Below are 23,424 nucleotides of genomic sequence, written 5' to 3'. Positions count from 1 at the left end.
AAAAAAAACCCCAAAAGACCCAGAAAATTTTGGGTCAGTGTTATATACTGCTTTATGCTGCTGGAGCACCTGAAGGGGTAGTTACCTGAAAAAATACCATTTATCCAGCTTGTGTCCTCAAAAAATAAGCAGCATTTACCCAGAGAACACAGTCAAAACAGGAAAAATCAAAGCTTTATAATGTTATTTTAGACTTACCCATAGTGTTACTGGACTGAATTTATTCATCACCATGAAGTGTGAGGTGTTACCATGAGGTCAGAAAACAAGACTCAAGAGTATGATATATAAGGTTAATACCTAAGTCTTTTAAAGTTATCTGGAAGCCAACTGGCTGTCAATGAGTGAGAAGAAAAAAAATACAGACACAAGTGGGACAGAGGGAATCCTTCCCTTACAAAAATCAAGGTTGAGATGGAACATAATTATTTCTAAATGAAATGAAGGTATGGACACTGGAGAACAAGAATACCTCTTCAAGCTAGAGGTCAGTTCATGCTGAGATTTCAATTGCAAGGATATTAATCCTGGGAGATATTCAAAACTTGATGGTCAAAGCCCTGAGAAGCCTGACCTAGACTGACCCTGCTCCATGTGGAGTCTGAACTCTGTGCCCTCCAGATGTCCCTTGCAGTCAACTATTCTGGGATTTTCTTTTCAGGTTTATAACTATCAAAACCAATGGCTTTTAGAATAGGTCTGTAATCAGGATAAAAACTTCAGTGCACCAAAACAGGATGGTAAAAACAGGAAAGAGGCTTTAGATGACAGTGCCATCAACAGCGAAGTGCACAACTCAGTGTCCAAGTCCCTGTAGTCCTAAAAAAAGACTGAACAATTCCAGAGCAGCAGACATTAATATCCAGTAGCCATTCACTGCACTGCCACCTGGCCTACATTTCTTTCCATTTCGTTGAATTAGTTGCATTAGCAACTGGCATTTCAAAGGGAGACTTTCCACACAAATGCCCTGTGTCACTATGATTAGTTCAGCTTTGACACTTTAAAAATTCTGGGGGTTGTCTGGTAAAAAGTGAATGCTTACTTATCAGCTAATACCTGTAAGGAGAGGAAAAGGAGTAAATGCTGAGATATTAGTGTCTGGACAGATGCTATTGAGGAGTTCATCTGAAATCACTGCAAGGCCAATATATTTTATGCCTATAATTGCTGCTCAAAGTTCACAGTGGCATTTTGCTGATGTGCCTAAAATAGTCTTCATGGGTGCTGTTAGAGCTGATTTGACAGTAGTTAAGGTGTAAGGGGCAATGATCCAGCTCAATGCCTGTCTGAGCCATTTTGAGAAGTGTACAGCCTGTGCAGAAACTTCTTAATTGCTCCAATATTCTCCAGTTGTTCCTGTTCACAGAGTCTGGGATAAAGGTCATCAATCACAGACTAGGTGAAGTTTTTATGTTTTGCTTGCTTAACAAAATACATTTTAAAGAAAGTAAAGCCAGTTACTAAGAACTTAAGGAGGTTATGATGTTCCCTTTCCTAACAGCGAATTCAGAACATGAATCATTTAGTACCTGTATTACAGGGAGGCACAAGCTCAGAACTGAACCTGGCTCTTACTTCATTCCTGCTTTGCAAGAGAAAACACTACCTGTCATATTTAGATGTGACAATAGTAATAAATAGATCCACTGTAGTGAAAAGCTTGGGATGAACTGAAAGGGGCAGATTAGGAAGTCCTATGTTCTGGTCCTGGACTTGCCACTGAATTCATGGCCAGGTCATTTAGTAGTTTTACATTTTGCCAGCCATGGAAGAGCACAGCCTGTGTACAGCAGTGTGAAACATGTCTTGAGAGGTCTCACAACACAGAATGGCTTCCCTGATCTGAGGATATTCTCATCACCGCCACATGACCAAGATACCACTGACTCTTCGTTTGGGGGCACAAAGAAAGGTGAGCTTTGGTGCAGGACACTTCTTCCCTGGCAATGGGAGCAATGTAGCAATCCAAATGTAGCAGTGAAGGTGACAAAAAAGCAAGTGGGTTGACTTTATTTCCCTGCTCAGTCCCTTCGCTTTGGAATTATCGTGATGCAAAAGGTGTTTTCATTGCAGAAGAGATACTGGGTCTGAATTCAACCCTTTGTATCTAATCCTGTATACATTTCAGATCCTATCAAGGTTACCATAGTAACAAAAAGATTTGTATTGAATGGCAGAAAATTCCAAAAATATGATATATGAATCCTGCATAATTTGTTGACACTAAATATTCGTTGCCTGAGGCCAGTATCTCTTTAAAATTACACATTTCTGCTAAGAAAGAAATTGAAGCCTTGATAAAGCAATTAAATGGTACAGAATATCCATATTTTTTCCACTTGCTACTTTTAGAAATACTTATTTTTTGTATATGTATGTATATATCATCTCCAGACAGGGAATTCTCCCTGGTTCTGCCAGTGGGGATTTTAAAGAGAAAGAAACCTGTCAATTATGCAACAACAACAAACCTACAGCAAAACCAACAAAACCCGCACTAAACTTCTACATTCCCACTGTCCCTTTTTATTTGCACTTCCAGTCCAGTCTCTCATTTTAAGGACTTCTGCAATTTTAGTTCCAAAGAGTCTCAGTTTTGAGCATTTTTATACTGCCCAATGTTAAGTAGCCCACAATCTAAAAGTTTTCCTTAGATTTTGTTGCAAATATTTTCATATCTGCAGCATTCCAACCTCAAAGCCCTTCCTCACAAACCCAAACCACACCAATAAGTTCTCTCCCCCCGACTTTATTTGATATAGTAACAGATGGATCCCAAACTGTAGAAAGACACCCACTGACTTCAAAACTGTAAAGTTTTAAAGTGCATCTGTAATGTGCCAATCCTCACTGATTCCCACATTCCTGTGGAAAACTAAAGGAGAGGATTTTAGGCCACCTTTCAGCTGAAATGAGGCAGAAGTACCACCTGCACATTGCTTGTTTTCCAGCTGCCCACTGCAGTTGTGAAAATAGAGATTGTGTGAGTAGGTGCAATCCTGACAACGTTCATCGCTCACTGCCATGGAAATCTGCCCCATGGAAGATCCTTTATTCTCCTTCCCCTTTTGCTTCTCCTCCAGCATCTGGCACCCTGAGAAAACCCACAGATCTACACATGGAAATCCCTGTAACTGCTCACAGAAGTACTTGCCTGGTTTGGGGAAAGGAATTCTTCATGTTTGACTCTGAAGGAATGAAAAGCATCAGCATCACAGCGGATTAAAGTTGTGGTTTACATGTGGGAAATCAGAAAGTGTCCCTTAATTCCTGCATTCATTTACCAGCAGTTCTCTTTAGGTGTGTTTCAGACACTGACTCATCCAAACATCACACTGGAAGAAGATCACCCACATTTTTGGAGTGCACTGCGCTTCCACAGCTACAAGATCCAGTTTACTCTGTGATAAACAACACTGGAACTGTCCCAACCAGTTTTATGCCAGGAAGAACATGAAACCCTCCCTCATTCCACGATCAGTCCTAATTAATTAGTAATATTTCATCTCTCATGCAATGCAGGTGTAACAGGATATGTTTTTCTATTAAACTTTACAGATATCTACAAAGTTTTCTCCAAAAGATACTATTGGATTTCTTTCGTTCTCAGCACAGGAACTGCTTTTTGAACAAGCATCCTAGAAGTCTCTTTCAGAACTGCAGTTATTGTTTTTTGTACTTGAAATATCCTCAGAAACGTTGTCAGATAATCCAAGAGACATTTTCATACAAATAGAGAAGTTGTATTGAAAAGGAAATTGGGTGTATATTTGGTCCTGTGACCAAACTAAGAGACAGAATTCTGTGTTTGAAACAGGCTCAGTGACGCTGTCATTATACAGACACCTGAGAAAAATATTGCATCTCTGGAAAGGCTGGTGCCACAATTGTTTCAGCAATTTAGGGAGTGAGGAATTTGCTGCAGTCTCATGACCAGTAGGAATCACAGACACACAACAGGCTTCCCCTTTACCCACAGCTGTTATTCCACAGCACTGAGTGGTAGAAGCTCCATTTCTTCCCATGACCCAGGATTTTCATGTTGCATATACAAGCACAGTTTTTCTAATTCTACTCTGTTACGGCTCTTTGAAGAGTTTTTAAAAAAATTGGGTTCTCCTGCACATTTTTATATTAATAACCTCCTGTAGGCCTGTTCCTGTTTGGATTATATTAGTAAAATAAATGATATTGAGATGAATATTCAGACCTTTGCCATGCAAGCCTAAAAATTAATTATTAAAATAATGGAGGTCAAGATCACCTAAGGTACACTCTTGTCTCTTTAGGAGTCAATTTTGAGGGCTGGAAGTTGGAATTCTTGCTGACCTGTCCTTCAGCTGACTGACATTCTCTGACATGAGTTACTTCCACTCCATTCTAGACAACAACTAGTCCTCACAGCACTTCTCCCAGCAATATTAAAGAAAATATCTATATATGCACCACAGTTAAGCTGATGGAAGAAGAATCACAGACACAGGGATAAAACATCCTACTGCACCATAATATCTCCCAGTTGTCAAGTGAGGACACCTGTCCCTCCCAGATGTGTAGGAACACACAAGTGAGTTATTCTGAGCTTTTATTGGAGTTGAAGCATTCCCTTCACTGGCAAACATCTCTGCTTCAGAGCATCTGTATCTTGGCCTCTGTTATTCACAGGAGGCACTGTTTATTTTTAACTTTACAAATAAATAATTACATTTTCTAAAAGCCCTTTAAAATATTATATGAGATATAAAGGGATTGAACTTTGCCCTCTTGGCTGATCAAGAAATGCCACCCAATTAAGGAGTTTTGTGTTGCTGCCATGGGCTTGGCAAGAAATTAAATAAACTAATACCAAGCAATTGTATTTCCATAAATTGTGTGACACTGTTGGGCTTCCCTGCATGGAGAGAAACAATTCCTTGCTCAAAGCAGAGGTGGGAAAGATTTTCTATGAATGAATGAAATTTTGCATTCCACGGAAAGAATCATGTCAAGCACAGTTGGTAAAAGGTGTGTATGGAGGTGAGAGAAGCCACATTTGGAGAGAGATATAATAATTCTGCCAATTATTTTAACTTTTCTATGTAGATGGCAGTTGAACTCAGGGATCAGTGCCAAAAAATTTCCATATGCTGTGGGGTAACATGGAGAGATGAAGAGTGGAGAACAGCATCAGAGAAAAATAGGAATGGCTCCCACTGTCTAGGGAAAAGCTAAACCAGTTTAGAACAGAGAAAATCCATTTGTTGATGCTGGTTTTTATTCTGAATAAACTTTTTTTTTCTGCATCCATTTCTAGAAATGCTAAAAGGCTTATTTGGAGAGATATTAGAGAGGAACTACCCAGTAAGTTTAGGAGCTATTTCAGCCACAGGTCTATGGATCTCTCCACAGAAGTTTGAGGCTCCAAATACCCACACCAGCTTTTTGCATCATCTACACCTATAGGGACTTGCCCACAATCTCATTCAGCATTGAGAGAGCATCTCATGCTGCTCCTTTTTACATCACATCTACATGTGCAACATATGGTGTTTCTAATCTAATTTTTGAATTTTCAAAACATCAGGGCTGACTCCCCTAAGAATGATCCAAACTAATCTTCATTTGTGCTCTTAATTCCTATGACAACAGGAAGACATAACACAATACAAGCCTTTAATGCATGTTCTAGTTGTGTCTAAAATAACAATATTCAATTTTTTCCTTTTCAACAACGTTGTAAAACACGAATATTTTGAAAACTTGAATAGCGTTGGTTCTTCTTCTTACCATAGTGCTTAAACATTCAGGTTCCTGGTATGGTTAAGATGGTATCTCATAATTAGAAGTTGTAATTGAGCAGAGACATTTGGTATAAAGAAACATTTCTTCCCTAAATAAAGTGTTATACACGATATTAACAAGAAAAAACTACAGCACTGTTTATCTGGCTCTTACCAACTCACTGTGAATAATTTCCTTACTTGTCAAAACCATAAGTACTTATTGTATTCCAGAAACAACCTCAAAAATTCTGATTCCAGGGAAGGAAATATATCACAATCAATGCAACATGACCTGCATTTTCCCCTAACACTGAACATTTCACCGGCAGCAACCCACGTGAAGGCAGCACTGCCGAGCATTCCAGAGGCAAAGCCAAGGCAGGGAACCTGTGGGAACACCCCCTGGAGTTGTGGTTTGCAAACAAACACCGACAGATTGCTGTGGGCTGAGTGTTTTATCAAACAATGCTCTGTCCAAAGTGGAGATGTGTGCAGCTGCATCAAACCTGATGAACTCAAACCATGGGTTAACCCCTTCAGCTCCACAGTCATTTCAGTGCTAAGTCTCTCCTGCTGCCCACCTACTTGACTCCTAAAAAATGAGGATTTGTAGCAATAGCTTGATATGCTGAACTGATCCAGACACCTCTGAGCAGCCCTGGCAGCCAGGTGCCAGCAGGTTTCAAGTGTCAGATACCCCCGGGTCTGCATCCCACCCGAATCCTTCACCCCCGGGTCTGCATCCCACCCGAATCCTTCACCCCCAGGTCTGCATCCCACCCGAATCCTTCCCTCCTGTTGTGGAGAACCCCTGCAGAGCTGCAGTCTCCAAGAAGAAGCTGCTGCTGCAAACCCCAGCTGGCCCTGGCTCCCCTTTCTCAACCCACCCTTCCATCTTCCCCTCTCGGTATTCCCAAGGGAAGGGCTGGAATAACACACTGGAGCTCCACAGGAAAGACCACAGCAGCGACCAAAATTATTAGCAATCTAGTGTGTGGTGTTGTCTCAACACCAAGCATTTTAAATTCATTATCTCATATTTTAAACAATGCTATAATATATAATTGTTATTATTGCATTAGTTAATTCTCTAGTTAACTCATGCTTCAGTCAAGTCAAAATTTTACTTCATAATTTAAGTCTTCTGTTCTGCCTATCAACCTCTTAACTATTCTACAAGTATCTAAATGCAAAAAGAAGGTCTATTTTTTCTTCATAATTATGAAGAATTTTAGTTTCAAGCCCAATGTGGGCCAGCAGAGGGGCTCAAGAGACCACCAGGATTTGTTGGAAACCAGTTTCCATCTTACATTCAGAGGGGCAGAAATAACTTCACACAGAACAGATCACAGTAGATCTTCTGCAAAAGCACCAGAAGGGGATCTCAGTTTTTTTCCCAACACTGACAAAACCCAAGCCATGTTTTTCACAGGGAGGAGTCAGCACATTCTTTCACTCTCAGCTGTGGAGGTCACAGAAAGCTGCAGAGGTTCACAACCAACACCACAGAGAGGTTTTGGACAAGGAACTGTTGCAGCGGCTGCAGAGGAGAGAAGGAATTCCACACCAAAAAGCTTTGATCAGATGCTTCACTGAGAAGTGCATCAAATCATAAAAGCATTCCTCTAAATTGCAGTGGATAATTAAATGGAGAGAAGGAGCAATATTACACAATCAATCACTACCAACCAGCATTTGCAGCACTGACTTTCCAGCAAACCCACAGCCAACAGAACTCAGAGAAAAATGAACTGCAAACTTTGCTGAGCAAATTATAATACCAAATGAAATAATTCTGATCTTTTTGTGGACATTCTAGAAATGGAAAATAATTTATTCCCTAATGTCCTTGAGTGATGAATATTTGGATTTATTTCAAAGGGAATAAGAAGAGTCAGAGAGTATGTGAATGAAATGAATTTCGCTGCTGATACTGGGGAGCAGCACAAATGGATCTATCATCTTCTTCTTGCCCATTAATGCTAATGCATGTGCATTGAAAAGAGAATATAATCCATAATATATGCACAAAATCGGCATTATTGTTGGTCGGAGAGTTACACTTGTCCTTGGGCTTTAGCAATATTCTCTGCTGGTGCTCTTTTGTTTAATAAAAACATCATTATTTTTCCTTTTAATTGAATAGTTACACTTCAGAGCAGCACTGGGAAGACCATTTTCAACTGACTTTTTACTGTAACTCCACCACATTCCGGTTGATATTTCCTGAGGGACAAGTGGATCTGCCTCCAAAACCTGCGAGGAGCCAAACTGAACTGCTTTGAAGATTTAAAAAAGTGAAAAAACTTCTCTTACTAAATTATTTTCTAGTTTCTTCACTCCTTCAGTCATGTATAAAAGATACAAATATCCTGCTGAAGGAAGTGATTTCCAAGAATACCCCTTTCCATCTCAGCAAAATTCTCACTGACATCAGCTGGGCTGAGATCCTGCTCCTTAAGGTTTTCCTTTGGACAGATTAAAAATGGATAACTTAAAACAAATAGAAACTTCCCAAAACAGCAACAAAACCAAAAGCCACTTCCAGATCCTGTTTCAAGCCTGAGGGGATCAGGCAGACACCGCCCTGATTCAGGTGTTTCCTTGGCTTTTTTTAGAGCACCTGTTCCATGTTCCATCCCAGTTTCCATTGGTGCAGCTGCCACAAGTGTTGCCAGTTTAATGTGTTGGAGGATTCTTTTCCCTGTGGAATTAGACTGGATTTGCTCCAGCTGATCCTCCTGTGGGAGCTGTAACACTCACATCACATCTGGCTGGAACTGCACAGGTGCCCTTATTCTGGTTTAATTGGGAAACAGAATTTCTGGAAAAACTCAGCCTCTCATGGAAATGGAAATACCCTCAATAGCAGTTTAAAAATTGCAGCAATAAAGGCACAGCCCTGGTTCTTGCCTCACAGGTATAAAAATGAAGATATAAGCCTTCAACAAGCACATTTTAGTTTGTCCTACTCATGAGTGCAGCCCCCAGAGCCCCACTTCAACTGCAAACTAAAAGAGGGTTTCAGTGTCCAGAGAGGACTGGCATGAGAGTCCAGCTTGATATTCCAGGAATTCTTAGGCAGGATAAAAAAACCCAATGGGGTTTGCTTAAAAAAAAAAGAAACCACTAAAAAAATTCCCCCATCAACAAAAAAACAACCAAAACATCCCCGACACACACTCTAAGCCCCACAAAACAAAACAAAAACAACGAAAGAACAAAAAAACCCAAACAACAACAACAACAATTATTTTCAAGCCAGCTAAGTATTAGTTCCCTCTCAATCACAGTGCTGGAAAGGACTCTGAACATGATTGTGCCTTGTGACATGAATTCAATTTTCACTTCAGGTTCCATAATAGAAATGACCCTAATTCAGATTCTCTAGAGAAGATGTTTGCCCCTTGTCATCAGCTTAGATTTAATTTAAGAGAACATGAAAAAAAATAAAAAATTAAAAGGTGTAAATCACATCCCTGTGTTTGTTGCATTAACATGATTTGTGTGAGGGAATGCTGGAGAAATAAAGAGTGAGGAGGCAAAGAGAGCACTTGAAATGTTTTGACTGCAAACACTTGCAAAATGGTTTTTTCCTGTCAAAATAAAACATCAGAAATGGCCAACTTCCCTAAAAATGAGACTAAAGGCCATAATGACCAGTGTATAAATGAATGGGGCAGCTGGATCCTTGATATTTGGTTGGTAAGGACTCCAAGTTTGTACAAAACAGTGAAGAACTGACTTTTGTCCTTAATAAAACCGTCCCAAGAAACTTGAATCAAAAGCCAAATGACTTATATTAGTGGAAAATCACATGTGACACTTTTGTTCTTCACCATAAACATCCTGTTCTCTCTATTTTCTTCCCTCCCATTCCCATGACAAGCCCCCAGCATGGATCTCCTTCCTTTAGGCCAAGTCACAGCTCAGGAGGTGCTGCGAGACTTTTGCACAGGTAGAAATGTCACAGTCAGAGAACAGTGACACTTTGCACCAGGCTGGTGCCTCACCAAGCTCAGGAACACCAATAAATTGGCCCCAAGGCTGGAAGGGCTTGTTTCATTATTTCAGCAACTCACCAGATGAAAATGAGGCCCATTTTTGCACAGTTCTGAATTGCAAAGCTCTAGGAGAGCCTGTGACCTTGTTGTGCTCCATGTGCACGTGGCTGAGGGGGCACAGACATGGATAAGTCAAATCTGCTCTTATCAATCAGGTTGGAGAATTGGGTTGTTCAGGGTCTACTCTCCTTTCTTGAAGATATTTTTCAGCAACTAAAGAGCCATCGGGTCACTGATGGATCTGCTGGTCAACTGGGAGGCAAAATAAACTGGTTTGTTTTCATCTCTGCACTTTAACATCCTGTGTTTGGGAGCATGGACCTGCATAAGCTGTAAGAGCAGCTGGGTTAGTGAGGGAAAACAGTAAAATCTACGTGAGCACAAACACCAGAAGGGCATTTAAATGTTTCAGGAGGAATTAATCTCACAAACAGCAGAACCAGTGTTGTGTTTTCACAGACCTCCAAGAATATGATTGTCAACAGCTCATCTATTGTGTCATAAATTGTGACATTATTAAACACAGGATGACATTCTTAAAATCTGCATTTAGATGAATAAATATGGGTTGAGTGGCTGCACTTGAGGCAATCATTTTGGGGAGAACTCAGTCATGGTTTTTTCTCCACTGCAAGTTGCAGTTCTTACTCTCGAGTTTAACAAAAGTGCACTGAAAGGATGCCAACAAACACACAATTAAAGATCATCAGAGTAATCAAGCAACAAAAATTTTGATTCCTTATTGTGCTACCTTAAAGAAATACAAATGAAAAATTGTTCTGATATTCCACTTCCAAAATACATTAAAGAGAATAAAATCTCTTTCCACAAGCTTCCTGTTGGTAATAACCATTCTGTGCCCAGATACATAGCACAGTAACACAATTTATTCTATTTAAATGTAAAAAAAATATGTACAAAATGCAGCTATTACCCAGCTGCTGAAAGGTATTTTCTCCCAATTCAAAACCCCTTAAAGACATTTTAGGGCAATTAGTTAACAAGCAAGTTCTGATTTTCAGATTTCAATGAATGCAGGCAGCATTTTAGAGGCAAAATCGGAGCATTAAGCCCCTGAGTAGAGGTGTGATGTCAGGGAAGGTGCCTGGCTTTCCTCCACATTCCCACTGAAGCCTCACCCCAGGGGGAGGGATAGAGGCATCAGGATAAAGCTGTTTCTCTCCCCAGCGTGGGCTCTGCCTGTGCTGCTTAAACCTGCTCCTGCTGGGGAATGTGCAGCTCCAGGGGAGCTTTAGGCCACGTCTGAGGCCTCCTGTCAGTCCCCTGTGTTCCCATTCTGTCAGGCGGCAGCCAAAGCCCCAGGGTGGCTTTGCAGGGGCTCTCCCATCCTGCCATGGGTTCGTGGCACAGCAGAACCTAAATTCTTGCTAAAAGGTGGCTCCTCCTGGAACAGAGCCTTTGCTGATGGGGAAAGAAAGTTGACTGGCCAATGCTGAAATATCTGGTTGTGTTCAATAGACAGGGGACAGAACACACCCTTCCATGACATTGTGATTAGTCTCTTATTCTGCCAAATGACAGCATTGTATTTAACTCCAGTCAAATAGGGATGGGGTGGAGTGACAGGGTGTTTACAAGAATTTTAAATGAATACATCCTTTTAGAAAGCCCTGGGTTACTTTAATCTCTCTTTTCCCATGATCACTCCTCTTGGCTTAAGTCAGCCCTCGTGCCTTTTTGATGGGTGACAGAAGCACAGGCAGTGCCTGCTCTGAAAACAAGGAACAGCAGTTCTGTTCAACAGAGATCTGTACAGACACCATTTACTGGGAGAGTTGATAAAACACTTCAGGATTTGTCTCCAAAGTATGAATTGAGATCGAGCCTTTCAACACATGCTCACGAGCCTGGCTACTGACATTGCCACTAAAAAAACCAAAAGAGAATTCAAAGATGCCACTCAGTTGTCAGAGTGTTGTTCCAATGCTAAAGGAAAACAAAATACAAATGAAAAAAACATATTTGTATCTGAATAGTGCTGAATAAAACCACAAATTGCATCAGACAGTGTACAAGTCAGTGTCCCTTTCTATTAGCAGTGGTTGGAGGCAGAGCCAGTGTTACAGGATGTTTCATTCTGCAGTTTCCCTTTAGGTGTCAAATAAATTAGCCTGAAAAAAATATTTAAGTTTCCTCAGGAACAAGCTGTCTTTGTCACTTTGTCTTGACTTCAGCTGTGTGCATTAGACTCTGCCTGAAGAGTTCTTGAAGACTCCTCAACATCAGAAACAGAAACTTCTCACTTTAGATCATAGTAGCAGCAGTGCCCGACTGAGCTGGCAAAACACAAGGGAAACTGTCTCAACTGCAACATTCCTGAGGTCTACACAATGAAATCCCAGATTCATAAAAAATAGGAATATTTTTCCACCCTCCCACTCCAACTGAAGGCCAGGGAGAAGTGACTAAACAACAGAAATTTTTTCACTGACTTCTTTTTTTCCTAATAATTTGTCAGAACTACAAATATTTACAGAAATGTAACCATGGTTGTGAAATGTGTTTCCAAATATAGTTTGTAAGAACTCCAGAATCTTCTGTATGCCACGTTCTTCTGTGTCTTTGTTACATTGTGAATATGAAACTGCATAAAGACCTGGCTCAATGTTTCACAATGAACATAAAAAGCACTGAGTTAGTGCTGTCTTACTGTGATTCAGGAAAATTCAAGTCACTGAAAATATCATCACAGGAGTGAATGATGAAAAGGATCCAGATCTCTCCAATGAAAGGCATTTCTCATTGAATCATTTCAAGTACCTTTAAAATTACTCTTTATAAAGTACTTGGTTTAAAAGAAAGACATTTTAGCACCCACAAAAGATAATAAAATAGATAATTCTGATGTAGCAAGACATCTTTGAGTATGTTGGCTTTACAAGACTAAGCATCAGAGAGCTTTTGGGGCCTGGATTTGGAGAGCAGGGTGGGTGGGTGGAGGAATGCTCATGTTGATGTTACACCACCACAATGTGTTATTTATCACACAGTGTGTTATCACAATGTGTTATTTTAGTTCTAGTATAATGCTTCCTCTTACAAAAATGTCAAATACAAGATTTTTTTCTTGCAATTATGGTTTGCTTCGATAGATAAAAGGGATTTGTCTTAACAAGAAAGGAACTTGTCTCCACAGTATAATATACGCATTTGCACATGTCTGTAGAGAAATATAAGCGGGGAAAAAAATGTAAAATCTATCTGAACATTGCCTCCTAAAATAATACTCTATCAACCCAAATTATTTAATTTTCTATGTACCTCTGTGAGTTATGGAATGACAAAATGCAAAATGCATTCTTGTACATGAGCACATTCCAAAAGGGACTGTGCCCTGGAGCAGATCACCCAGAGAGGGTGTGGAGATACATCACTGGAGATATTCCAGAGCTGCCTGGGAACAGTCCTGTACCATGTGCTCTGGGATGACCCACTGTGGTCCCTCCCAACCCAAATCATCTTGTGAGTTTGAGGAAAAGACAAAAAACCCAAACACAGCTTCTTTATTCTACTGAAACTTTCATTGAATAGGGTTTGAAAGACTCCTCACTTGACACACATCAGATGTGTGAAACCCACAGCTCTGCTGTGTCTGTGCTGGAATTAACTGACAGGAGGTGCCCCTGGCCCTGGTCAGTGCTCTGCACCCGAGAACCTTTGCTCTGCTCTTCCCCCTCTCCTCATCCCACCCCACAGCAGAACAGAGTTCAAACCAGTACAAAAGCCTGGGTTTCTCTGCAGAGACACTCCTGTCACTCCATCTGCTGGGACAGATGCACCCTCATCCTGGCAGCTGGGGAACTGTGGTACCACAGGCGAGGCCAGAGAGACACCAACATGAACTGTGTGACCTTCCACTGGTCCCCGAGCCAGAACACAGTGATGCGTCCTCCAAGTCACAACAAACTGCACCACAAATTCAAACCTCTTAGGCTACACATTTTAGATGTTGAAATAGAATACATTTAGGAGACAACCTGAAGAGTATGTGCTGATAACAGGGTATCACACAGACAAGCACCAAGTTTTACAGTTGCCCACATACTGTTTTAATGGCAGCTGTTAACATGTCAGCATTTTAATGGGTGCTGAACTGAGACAAAGAAACCATGACCAAAATCTAACTTTGAGGGATAAATGGCATCAGGATATTTCCATTTCACTGATCTGGATCACACTACATGTCTAAGAGGTAAAGGAATTCAAAGAGAACTGTGCACACATGAGCAGCAGGGTTGGAAAGAACATTCCCAGCTGCTCACCCCACCCCACTGGGAGTAGTTTGCTCAGTGCAATTGCTCTGTTTCCACTCATTAACAGCCTAAAAAATTGCCTTCTCCACTGAGCTGCTCACATGAACATTGTTAGTTCCTTTAGTAGCTGGATTTTGGAGATACAAGATCCTTCCTTTAACAGAAGATCCCCTGCATTAAATGAAGGACTTTTGTATGTTTGATATACTGTTCAAAAAATTGCCCGTAATAATTGGGGGATACAGGAGGCTTATTTCACCTGAAGCTGTTTTACAAGAAAAAGGTTTTTTTTTCCTGATTGTGCTCCACTTGGACAGTCCATACATAATTTAAAAACAATATGTTTTCAATTATTTTGAGCTCCCTAAACAAGAGAATTTTTAGGGATGTTAAATATAACCAGGTAATCATTAAAATGTTGCTTGTGTTGCAATTTTTTTTGCAGTTCAAAAGCAATGCTAAAATTTCTTAGTAGTAAATGAGACCTCCAGGGAGGAATGGTTAGAAAGAGGTTTAATCAGATTTTCCAGTAGAAAGCAGAGGAAAAAATCCAGCAAAATCACCTTCAATTTTCCTGCTCTTCTGGAATCAAAGTCAAGCCCCATAACCATTCCTGGTAAAGTTATTCCAACAAAACTGTGTTCCTTATTTCATGCAGAAGTACTGCCCAGGTGAAGTTAACTGCATGACCAGAAATGTTCAAGCTGCATCACCCAAATTGCTCAGATTTGTAGAGTGACATGACTTCATTATTACTAAATTAAATCAAAGCCTTGTAGGATGTTTTGAAGTGCCTGACGACCTACTAAATTGTATCTCACTGACACCTTAGTAAGTAGTCAAAAGAAATCAGCTTCATCTTCCTTGACTTACAGTGCAGTGTTCAAGACACTTGTTGTCTAAAAGTGTTGTTCATGCAAAAATATAAAATAAATCCAAGATGGGCAGAAGTGTTGAGTCTTACAGTTTTCTTGGGAATACATGTTATTTTCTCATTACAATCCTATATCAACCTTTAGCATTTCTTGGAAGTTGATTGTGTTTTGCTCCTTGAGCAGAATGCAGATCCCATTGTGCATTTGGATCATTTGCTGCTCCACTTCCAAACCACCAAGTTTTCATGGTTTGCTTTTACATTTCTGGGGGGGCTGTTTGCACAAGCACCCAAGGAGTGAAAATTCCTGTTTTAGTTCTTCTGAAACTGCCTCTTATTGCATTCAAATGGTTGATACACTACAAAGAGCTGGAGAGACTCTCAGCTTCCACCACCACATTTTGGGGCTGGTACATCTCCAACCTTACAAGAGTCTTATTCACTTCCAGCAGCCCCCTGAGACTACAGAGCATCATATAAATAGCTACAACACATCCAATAATATTTTGTCTGGTTTTGGAGCCTGTGCAAGTTCTTATCTCTGCTTTATGCAAGGGGATATCAAAAGCCAGCTATGTTAAATATGTTGTCTTCAAAAGTCTGACTCAGAGAATCCCTTACCCCTGGCATTATCAGGCACACACAAAAAATGTGCAGCTCTTTTCTTATCCATGGGATGAGTGGTGAACTCCAGGCCTTTGTTGTCAAAAAACTTGATATAGTCAACCAGCACTTGAAAGTAAAATACACTTCTAAAGAACTAAAAGAAGAAATGTTATATGAATACATGCCAAAACACCCCCTTGCTGTCTCAGCATATTTAAGGTGACAGCTTTTACCTGCTCCCCCAGAAATCCTTAGGGAGGAATTAGGAAAACATATCTCAAGGCACATAGTTACATGGTGCATAAATTACATTTTATGAAACCAGGGTTAAACTTAACACAGAGGGAACATAAAGTGGCTCCACACTGCCAGAAATGTTCCTGAAAATCCTGCAGTCTTTGTGCAAGGGCTGTGTTTCCACAGGGAAGGAGGTTTGTTTCATTTTCCTCCTCTGAAGTTTGGAAGTAAACAACCCAACAGCATCCTGACTTTGAAAAGTTGTTCAAACAGCAATTTTCTGTGCCAACCGACGCTATCAGACAACCACGGGGTTTTGCATCTATTTTGTACTTTCCTGATATTTAAAAGCAAGTGTATGGGAGCATTTGGGCAAATCTTACAGACTGTACTGAAATAAACCATTAAAGGCAAGACCAGCAATACCAAATGAATGCAGATACATCAGGAATGTCCTTCTAACACTTCATTTCTGCAACCAGAAAGAAGAGGAAGGACACATGAGCTCCATGAGACAGCTGACTGTCAGGTTGCTCAGAAGATAAGGATAAATGCAAAAATAAATTAAACTGTCTAGAGTTCCTATGAATTGGTTTCTTGTGCATAGGAAGAATTACAACTGAGAGGTATCCAAAAGAGGAAACCTGATCAACAATATTAATTTTGGTGTGTAAATAGCTTGAAGATAAATGGTGATAATCTTCAGAGTCAACAGGATGGTTTTATTTATTTACTGAAGAAAACAGTACATAGTTGTATAAAACCTATTTACAGTTAATTAACTTACAGCTAATAAAGCTCAAGTGTCAGCACACAGTGCTAGGGAGTTACACCCTTTGTACCCACATCACCCCCCCCCTCACTTTTAGGGCAACAAACCAGAAGTGGCAGAATTTAAGCTACCGCTGGAAAACTCAGATCCTTGTGGAGTTTGCCATATTATAGGTGTGTTTCCAGGTAATTTGTGTGAGAGGACTCTGTGTGGTACCTTCATTTTGAAAACATTATTTCTATCCACAGTTTGACAAAATTGAGGGAAGCTGTAAAATTTGCTTTGGTGTAATCCAAAAATTGCACAGTCAGCTGTTTTCAATGATTAAGCTCTATATTAGCACTAATTATCATCACAGAGCTTGACAGCCACAAATAGTGGCATTGGATCCCTGACTACATTCCTTCTGCTGCTGTTTAAGAAGGGATGATAAAAACACAGAACCAAAAAACAGATCCAGACCTAAACATGTTCACCTTTTAGAGGGATGGCCAAACTTCTCCAAGCACGTTACACACCCCAGAACAAAACCGGGAGATAAATTGGCCCCAATTTTTTAGATCCCTCTTCAGTGCTTTTCCCTAATGAACAGGGGGACAATAGTAGGTATTTAGCACATTATACAAGCTATTCCCTTCCTGTTTTAACACTGCCCTGTTAACTTAGTGAGCCTGAGATGTTCTGGTAAAGATTCCCACCAGTCACACTTAGCATTGGGATTTGCTGGTGAATTTAGGTTTGTTACACACTCAGAGTTAAGCCTGGATCTTATATTAGCTGGAGCCCTGCTCTGCAGTTTCATGTTGGCTGCTTTATGTACTCTTTAAAAATCTTAGCATATTCTGATCAGTCCCAGCCAGCATGGCAACTTCTTGTGCAACAGATCTGTGTGTGCATTCAATCAGTCCTGCTGACTAACTTGCCAAAATCAAGTTTTGCCAGTCTAATGACCCAAGACTCAGGAACAGGCCTATACCAAGCCAAGAGGCCAAGGCCAGACCCATTTCAAACCTCAGCTTTGTCAAAGGAGGAAAAAAAAGATGAAGAAATCAGAGAGGAAGTGTGAGGAGTGAGCAGAGAGAACAAGTGAATCAGGACCTGGTTAAAACCCAGAGTGAAGACATCATAAAGAGAATAACAAAACTGGAAAGATGTATAATTTAAAGGAAAAAACAGACAGAGAACTGAAACAAGGGAATGTTTTATTACATTCTTCAGTTGCAGTGATAAACCAAAGTGATCTACACCCAGCCAGCACAGGGGAAACAGAAGAACTCAGAAGAAAAACATGCAAAGAGTCCATAAATTATTTTGCAAGGTATGGTATTATCAGATAGAAAATTTAGTGCTGGGGTGTTACCATAAATAATCCAATAAATATTAACATGCCTATATGGGGTAGAACAAGCTGGGATTGGAACATGTACTGAAGTTCACAGAGGGCAGGGAGTGCCTAAAGCAGGGCTGGTGCTGTGCAGCATTTTGGGCAGAGATAGAGAGGGTCAGAAATCCATCTTCAGTGTGGTAAGTGATGTGAGTTGTTAAAATATGCATCAAATGAAATACTAGAGAGAAGAAAAAGGCCCCTCTTGAGCAGAAAACTCCAACCCTGCTGCTGAGACAGATTGGCAGTGAAACAGCTCCGTGTGGGGAGCAGGGCTGGCTTTGCTCCTGTGCCTGGGGATGGTCCCTATCCAGGAGCACCATTCCTTCTCCATCCAGCCCCAAGGAGTAGAAAGTGATATCCCAAACAGGCAGGATAATTTTTTCCACTAAGACACAGAAGATTTGCTTCACAAATGCTAAGGATTATACTCCTAAATTGCTTGATTTAATTTTCATTTAAAAATAAAAAAAAAAATAAAAAAAAATCAGGCTCTTCAGTGGAAATGAGGCAGCGAGTTTAAGTTCCCTGAATGTTTTGGGAGAAGTTTTTTGAGGCTGAGAGCATGACCTGAAAGGACTTATCCAGTTACAACTGGTGACAGACTTCAATATATTTCTATTATCATGAAACTCCTGTCATGTGTTTCCATCCTCATTTCTTAATATTAAAATAACTTAGATATATCTCATCTTAATAGAAAATAAGTGCTTCCTGTGCTTGCACAACATGATAACCTCAATTAACACTTTTCTAGGCTTTCTATTAGAAGACGTTGTGTCCTGTGTTATTCACTGTCACACTGTGCTTGAGGTTTAATATGCAAATAAAACTGAAAGTCATGGGAAAAAGCAACATGCAAAGCAAGGAAGACTCAAATTACTTGGCCTTTAAAGCTCAAGTTCCAAAAGCAAACTGGCCAACAGCACATTTTGTAAACAAATATTAATTCTACCCCACATGGCAAAGGCTGGTAATTGCAGAGTATACTCAAAAAACCACAAAACATCTGTATTGATGCATCATTTTGACTGGAACTAAAACCTGCCCCAAAATAGTGGTGTTTGCACTCAACAACAATTAAAACATTGATTAAAAATAATAATACAAAATTCCTCAAACACTAAATCATCAGAAGACATATAAATTGTTATAGATGTGTACTTCTATAAAATTTCATTTGTACTTTGTGGAACAAGATCCAAGCTGCCAATTACAAGTCTTTTTTAAACTTTGTGATTTGTTTTGTAAATTTTTGTAATCCATTTTCTCTGAATAGAAGCAGGAAAAAAAAAAAAAAGGCAGCTACGAATAAAGAACAAAGAACCTAAAACAATGCATATTTAATCTCAGCTTAAAGAAAACAATTCAAAACTCATTTTGAGAAACATGGAGGTGTTGCCCAAATTTTCCCTTGTATGTCAAGCTGATTTGATATTTAACATTCAAAGTAAACCAAACAGTGCAAACAAGGTTCCTCTAGAACTAGAGATGAAAAGTGAATAGAAGCTTGTTGATTCAACAAAGCCACCATTTTAGCACAAAGTTCAGCTTTAAACTTACACCTGAATAACGGCAATAGGAAAAAAGTTTATTTATTTAAAACATACAGGAATACATTTTTGGGGGTGATGGGGGATGATGATGAGTTGAGGTTACACACAAGTGGTGAATTTTATCTGATTTTATCAAACAGGGAAAAAGTCAGAGAGGAAAACCCAGAACTTGAGAAAGTGCCTGTTCCAGAACAGTATTTTCCTCTGTTTACCTGACATATGTAGACCAAATTTGTTTGGATGTGTTCTGTGTAATAAACAAGCCCTCAAATGTTCAGTATTTCACCTTGAACTATTTCCCTCAAACTACTTGAAAGCAAAAGCTGTGAACTTGCTGAAATTTTAGGTTTCTAAGGGAAGAATGTGGGGGTAGGGGAAAGAGATTAGTCTAGAGCACTGATTCCAGCAAGATTTTAAATTCCTCTGCTAGAGTTTTACATCCAATAGCCAGAAAACAAGTGAACCAAAGCACAGCTCTTGCTGAAGGTATCGGGGCCCACAGTTCCATCAGGAACTAAGTACAACCCAGACATTGCTCTGCCCAACACAGGAATGACAAGGAATGTAGTGTAGGGAATCAGGAAATATTTTCACGCAGGAATTATTATTTTTTGGGACTACCTGAATAGGAGAGAGACACAAGCAGAGAGTTTTGTGTTCATTGCAGCACTTGCAAAGGTTTTTTCTGGGTGTGGATTACCCAGACACAGAAGTGCTCCCTCTCCCACAAGCCATTTCAGGTGAAACATTGCAGAACGCTTCTCAAAACCCAGTCACACACAGATTTTGGATTCAAGCTGCATCTTCCAAACGTGAATTCATTCTATTTTGGAGTTTTAGAGCAATATAATGTTTATTTAAAAGGACAATCAATGTATGTATATGCACATATACTCTTGCATTCTGTTTTAAAAGTTCTGCTCAGAGAAAGGAAACAAATTGAGACACTAAACCAAATGTAACAACTTAGGCACTACTAAATTTCTTGTCTTTTCTGCATAGAAGTGACATAAGTGGGAGACTCTGGATTCATGTGCACTTGAGTAACTTGGCAGATACTCGCTGTAGGCTTCGTGTCTGACACAAAAATCTCACAGCCCTCCCTCTCAGATGTTCTCTAAGTGGAGACAAATGTCCATGATAATAGAGTTCACCCAAACTCAAATAACAGGGCTGCAACAGTCCCTTCCTGACACAGGTCATTGTTTCACAGTCCATGGCCTGCACATTTTGAATTTCAAGAGTTCAATTTCTACAGGATTTCTTACATAAAAAGAAAAAAATAAACAAAACCCAAACAAGCAGCCTGGCATTCCAATCAAATCACATATAAACCTGAGGTAGGGTTTTCAAATCTATAAATCAAGGTTATATATTCAGCTCCTGGTTTGAATAGCTAGGATAGAAACACAAAGACAAGTGAAGAAAGCTGAGATAAAAAAACCAGGGAACCTGTTTCCTGAGCTGCATTGCAGGGGAAAAAAAAAAAAATCTTTTAAGGGAATTGCTGTATAGAAAGAGGATGTCTGGTCATGTGGTTGGTTTTCTTACTAAAACTTTGGGGTGATTGCAAAACTCAGGAATGGAGGTAACTAGAATCCATCACATGGGTTACTTCAGGTGACACCAGATGAACTTATCAAGCCACCAACCCCCTGAAGCTGAGAGAAACAAGAACTCCTTTTCTTCTCCAGATGAGGAACCAGCTCCTTTGATGAAAAGCTCTTGGCTGTCAAGGAGTTCCAGGGGAGGACTGTCTGGAACTCCAGACTGTGCTTAACCTTGAAGCATTTGTACCTAGCCTTAAACCTTTTCAGTATTTCACCTGGGATTGATGCCAGACTAGTCCCCAAGTCTCTGGACTCCTACCATTTAAAGATATTAATACTTACCCTTTAAGGACTCAAAGGCTTCCCCAATCCCCTACCCCTATTCCCCCTTTCTGGGATTCATTTGTTTTAAACAACAAAATTCCAAGAGCTTTCAGCTCACTCCTCCAACTAATCTGAGCCTGCTGATTTAAACATGTTTGATTTTACCAGGCTTTCACCTCACTTTCCTTTCCTAGAGATGACGTGTTTATTCACAAAATAACAAGAAAGGACTGAAACAGCCACTGATGCCTCTGCTGGACCTGCACTGCTGCTCCTTCCTTTATGGTTTTGTTGCTTCATTTTTGAATGAAAGATGCCAGAAACCAAGTTTCCAGCAAAAGCTTTATAGAATGAGGTTTAACCCAAAATTATATCACAGACTAATTCTAGCAACATTACAGACTAATTACAACCATTATTGTAGAAAGCTTTGTTTTTTCCAGGAATTAACTGTTCCAGCAAAGAAGGCTATGAACCAAGGGCAGCCAGAGCAAAAGGACACCCCAGGTAGATAAAACATATGAAAATAGATTGCAACCAGGATATATGAAAGTCTTAAACCACAGCTCATTAGGCATTTTTGCTTATGAAGAAAAAGGAATAAAAGCCCATCTGCTAAGGAATAACCTGTTGTTCATCAAATACACACATATTGTCTGATTAAAGCGGACTAATTTTTTGAGATAAAAGAGAGAAACTCATGAATGAGCCCCAGAAGACATTTTGACCCACAAGAAATAAATCAGATGCAGCCAATAATGAGATTGTGCCGTACCCAGATGTACAACACCATTGCTGAACTTTCCTAAGAGACCCCAGTGCTCACACTGCTTCCCCATTAATAACAACACGAGAAAATCCCACGTTCAAAACCAGACAATTAAAAAGAGAAGTCACATGCAGGGAATAAAGCACATTCCTTCTCATTTTAGATGCTCAAGAAGCCTTTTTCTAGTGAGTACTCCTGAATTATCTCTGCAAATTTTCTGCTTAGTTAGAACACACACTCAGCCACACAATTCATCTTGCACTGCCCACAGGGTGCCAGACAGTTGGCAATGCCTGAGGACACAGACAATTGGTATTTTATACTTGCATTTTAAGTGAGAATCTCTATACCCTGGTAAGGACAGAGGTTTTTTTCCTCCAGAAAAGTTCATTCAAATCCTAGCAGCCCTTTTGAGGCTTTGGAAAAATGTATGTCCCTCAGATAATTTAGATTTTTATCACTTAAGCTTGTTCTTGTTTGGGACATATAAAGGTAAAACTGGAAGGACCTTAACCATTTCAGGCAGGTAAAAGGGAAGGACATGGCTGGTCACCTTAAATATACAAACTCTTGTTTCAAAAGGCAAAGGACCATGCTTTTCGTCTCTGGAAAACAGAATTGACTGGTATTAAGAGGGGAAAAAAAAAAGGCATGAGGTGTCTGGTACTTAATCTCCAAGGGCCTTGGTGTTGTATTTAACTTCCAACCCCTCCCCATTCCCCCAGAGCCACACATTTTAAAGCCTGGGAATATTTGGTTGTGCCTTTAGTGAACACGGGCGGGGGGGGGGGGGAAAGCAGCTTAATTTGCAAGTGTCACAAGGTTCATGTTGTCGTTTTGCTTCACTTTCTTAATATTCTCAGTCTTGCATTTGTTCATTCCACTGCACTAATTCCATCCCCACCACTCCAAACAGCTGTGCAGACAGAGCTGCCTGTGGGAGCAGAGCAAAGCAAAGCTGGCAGGATGTCAGCAAAAACATCTGAAATAAATAATGCAGGGCAGCCCCATGTTCTCTCCCAGTAACTGGACACCAATACTTTATTTTCTTTGCACAAAACCTTCACAAAGTCCAATTCTGCAGCTCTGCAAAATCACCCTCACTTCCAGAAATCCTCTCTTGTCCCCACTCCCCCAGAAGAGCAGTGGCCAATGAGCTGGATTACCATAAATTCAGCAATCAAATTTACACAGCTCTGGAGATGCAAGTAAAATGAGTATTGTATCTTCATTTCCTTTGTGGCACTTT

Source organism: Corapipo altera, unplaced genomic scaffold, assembly GCF_003945725.1.
Source record: "Corapipo altera isolate COAL_440 unplaced genomic scaffold, ASM394572v1 64, whole genome shotgun sequence".
NCBI lineage: Eukaryota > Metazoa > Chordata > Aves > Passeriformes > Pipridae > Corapipo > Corapipo altera.
This window is presented reverse-complemented; position numbering follows the sequence as displayed.